The sequence below is a fragment of the Centruroides sculpturatus genome, unplaced genomic scaffold (genome assembly GCF_000671375.1).
Source record: "Centruroides sculpturatus isolate CEXI.00-Female unplaced genomic scaffold, Cexi_2.0 scaffold5444, whole genome shotgun sequence".
In the NCBI taxonomy this organism is placed as follows: Eukaryota; Metazoa; Arthropoda; class Arachnida; order Scorpiones; family Buthidae; genus Centruroides; species Centruroides sculpturatus.
This window is the reverse complement of record NW_019389537.1, coordinates 1-4369: the sequence shown is the minus strand read 5'-3', so window position 1 is coordinate 4369 and position 4369 is coordinate 1. Positions and strand designations below refer to the sequence as shown.

Sequence of the window (4369 nt, the reverse complement as noted above, 5' to 3'; positions counted from 1 at the left end):
TAAAATATATGTTTTCGTCCTGAAATTAGTTGTAACTTGTCTTTGTAGAGCATCGTTAGCAACAGAGTCGTACCGGTCATCAATCTAACTCTTTTCAGAGAAAATATTTGAATTGAAATACCGTGACTTCTGGTTTGTATCCGAAGTTCACGATATTTCATATATAGTTGATCGATGCATCTTTCTGCCCCTAAGTTTTTCTTTTTTTGTCTCGGGGTACATCCATCTACCTTCATTCTCGAGATTAAGAAAAGACAGACAGCCGAGTGGACAGACATCAGACAACAGTAGGAATTTGTAATTCTACAATTTTTTTCAAATTGCAGCCTAATTAAAATTATAAGTTTGTAGATTTGTTTTTTGAAACCGTGTCCTGTTTTATAATTCTGGCGTAGTAAACACTAGTATTGTGTTTTATTCCAATGACACGTGGCAAATTTTCCATCAAATTCTTTTTTTAGTTACAAAAAAGTTAAAAAGTTTATAATAAAAGTCGCTAGCTTTAACACTTCAAATTTTACAACATTTTCGATCAATAAGAGTTCTATGAAAGTTGCCGTTTTTTGATACTTTCGATTTGTTACAAAGAGTTTTATTTTTCAGATTAAAAAATGGTATTTATAAATTTGAACAAAATATCCGATAAATTCAATCAGTAGAAAGGGTATATTTAAAACCTAAATATATAAAATTAACTTACTGTAACTTATTGTATTGTTATAATTTTGTTGAAGTTAGTTCGTTATTTTAAATAAATGATCGAAATTATTGTCTTGGTAAATACATTTTAAGTATTTTATTTATCATTATAAATTATACTACTAATTTTTGCAAAAAGATATTATCTAACAAATGTTTATAAAAATTTATATAATTACTGTCTTTAAAGAATGAAGAATGCGCTACAGAACGTTACATTTGCTATTTTTCCTATTGAGGTAATGATATATTTCTTAAATACGTTTTTTCATTCTATCGTTAAAATTAATTCTAAAAGTTTATACATTTATTCTTTAATTCTATTAATGATACATTCATATTAATAATGTATATCACAAAAGGTTAAATAATGTACTTGTTTTATTGATATTATTGGGCGAAGCGAAGCAAAAATCTCTTAGAGAGGACTTTGAAGTTTGTGCAACGGTAATTCCTCCAAAATTGCTTAACCAATTTTAATCACTTTTGCCTGCAAATAGAATACATTTCGGTCTAGCTCCTGACACAAACAATACTTTAGAATTCGGTGCGTAAAAAGATAAATAAGATCAATTTTTACAATGATCAACGAGAAAAGATGGCGCAAAGTACGACTTCGTTAGAGTTCAATCGATCTTTACGATTGCATTGAAATGAATTGATTTTTCTCAGATTTTCGTATCTTGATTTATAATATACAGATCATCTAAAAGTTTGCTAATTTATATTTGTAATATATTTAAATCACTAGAAATTTTCTAAATGAAAATTTAGGTGAAATTTAAATTGATAAGTTACTCCAGGAAATCCTTGATATGAAGTACTAAAATTTTTACGCCGAAATTACATTATCGAATTTAACTTTTTAGCTAAATTTTTTTTTCAATTTTTAACAATTTTTGCTTATTTCATTTGTTAAAAATCTGCTTGTTTACTAATTTTTCTTTTTCGTTACGTTTTTTTTTTTTTTTACTTTTTTTTAGCTATTGCGCGCAATTAAAATTAGTTTGAAGTAGAATTACAACAAACATGAATGCTATGAAAAAAAGAAGTCAACAGAATTTAATAAACGTTTTATTATCAAACTTCGTCTAATTTTTCGACAACGTATTGCAAATGAGTTTACATGTGACAACATGAAACTTGACATCAAATCGACAAATGTTCACTAGGTAAATTTAAACATAAGTGAAAAGCAAAAGTGGCCCACACGGATAGATCTAGTTCTTACATAGGAGTAGGTAGACAGTAAATATACAATATTGTAAGATAAATATTATCAACTTCCTGATACAATGTTTTTGTCTTATTAAAGATTCCTGGAGCAGTTCATCTAGATGAAACTAAAAAGAAGTTCATAAATACGGGATTGGTGTGAAGAGTCGTTCTCCTTCTTGTCGAATATCTCGGATTCAAGTAAGATATTTTATGTATATTCTAGAAAAATAAAATGTCTATTATCTAAAATATAAATAATTTCATAACTCGCCATTTCGTTAATTTATAATAAATATATTTATTAGTTATGAAATTAAAACGGGAGATAAGAGAAAAATTCCACTTTTCTCAGAAATAAGGTATGATACATAATTTATTGGATTATATAGTATTGTTGTATTTTATACTTTTTCATTGTCTTTTTATATTGTCGTTTAGTCAGTTGACATTGTCATGCCAGTTACTCAGAGTTATGGTGGATATAAATATATGGATGTTTCTGGTATTATTACTGTAGATGTAGTCAGATTCATTGTTGCTAAACCAGCAGAACTATCAAAATTAACAGCAATAATTCATCCATTTTCTTTTCTGGTAAATATAATATACATTCTATAAGAATCTTTTGTATAATAAGAAATATAATTTTAATTATTATTTTGATATTCTAATATAAAATACAAATGATTCAAATGAAATTATTTCTTCACACAAATAACAAAAAATATTTGTTAAAATACAAAACATTATAAAATGATACTATTGTTTTACTAGTCTTTAGTAGCCTACAGAATTATAGTGTTATATCTTTAACATAATTTAATCTGTAAAACGAAAATTTCTCAATAATTTCCGAATATTTTTTTCCAACTCAAATTTAAATTCAGCAATTTTTTTTATTATGTCAAATTGCTTGTTGTTTTTCTACAAACTGTAATTTAATAACGTAGATTCAGATTTTCTTCGTGTGTAATTAAATTATAGAGTTTTATTATTAACNCAAATGTTCACTAGGTAAATTTAAACATAAGTGAAAAGCAAAAGTGGCCCACACGGATAGATCTAGTTCTTACATAGGAGTAGGTAGACAGTAAATATACAATATTGTAAGATAAATATTATCAACTTCCTGATACAATGTTTTTGTCTTATTAAAGATTCCTGGAGCAGTTCATCTAGATGAAACTAAAAAGAAGTTCATAAATACGGGATTGGTGTGAAGAGTCGTTCTCCTTCTTGTCGAATATCTCGGATTCAAGTAAGATATTTTATGTATATTCTAGAAAAATAAAATGTCTATTATCTAAAATATAAATAATTTCATAACTCGCCATTTCGTTAATTTATAATAAATATATTTATTAGTTATGAAATTAAAACGGGAGATAAGAGAAAAATTCCACTTTTCTCAGAAATAAGGTATGATACATAATTTATTGGATTATATAGTATTGTTGTATTTTATACTTTTTCATTGTCTTTTTATATTGTCGTTTAGTCAGTTGACATTGTCATGCCAGTTACTCAGAGTTATGGTGGATATAAATATATGGATGTTTCTGGTATTATTACTGTAGATGTAGTCAGATTCATTGTTGCTAAACCAGCAGAACTATCAAAATTAACAGCAATAATTCATCCATTTTCTTTTCTGGTAAATATAATATACATTCTATAAGAATCTTTTGTATAATAAGAAATATAATTTTAATTATTATTTTGATATTCTAATATAAAATACAAATGATTCAAATGAAATTATTTCTTCACACAAATAACAAAAAATATTTGTTAAAATACAAAACATTATAAAATGATACTATTGTTTTACTAGTCTTTAGTAGCCTACAGAATTATAGTGTTATATCTTTAACATAATTTAATCTGTAAAACGAAAATTTCTCAATAATTTCCGAATATTTTTTTCCAACTCAAATTTAAATTCAGCAATTTTTTTTATTATGTCAAATTGCTTGTTGTTTTTCTACAAACTGTAATTTAATAACGTAGATTCAGATTTTCTTCGTGTGTAATTAAATTATAGAGTTTTATTATTAACTTACTTCTACTGCTATTATTATTTTGGTTTTTATTTATATTTTATATTTGACATATTCGTTTATTACAAAAGAAAAATACATTAGTATGCATATTTCTATTACTATGCAAATCACATATTACAAATTTTTCCAATATACAAAAAACATAATTACATTTTTAAGATATGTGCGAAGAAACAATACAAGTTTTCAATACTCACCGTCATACACAAATGTTAAAGCAATTATATCTTCTCACTGTAGAAATTGAGCATATACAGTGTAACATTGCTTAACGAGCATAGTTGGTTCCAGAATCTTACTCGTAATGCAAAACCTCGTTAAGCGAAACAATTTTTCTTATACAGTCGACCCCCCTATAAGATAGAGATACGTTCCATTCTCTAGGAATC

At 25.9% G+C, this 4369-nt stretch overlaps 2 long non-coding RNA genes across 2 annotated transcripts; both read left to right on the top strand.

Moving 5' to 3' along the window:
• The first annotated feature begins 2042 nt into the window (after positions 1-2042).
• On the top strand, positions 2043-2420 carry LOC111617298. Its single transcript, XR_002755397.1, has 3 exons — positions 2043-2115; positions 2223-2276; positions 2356-2420. It is a non-coding gene; the product is annotated as an uncharacterized LOC111617298 (long non-coding RNA).
• Positions 2421-3102: 682 nt separating this feature from the next.
• Positions 3103-3480, top strand: LOC111617299. The gene is made up of 3 exons (XR_002755398.1): positions 3103-3175; positions 3283-3336; positions 3416-3480. It is a non-coding gene; the product is annotated as an uncharacterized LOC111617299 (long non-coding RNA).
• The last annotated feature ends 889 nt before the right edge of the window (positions 3481-4369 follow it).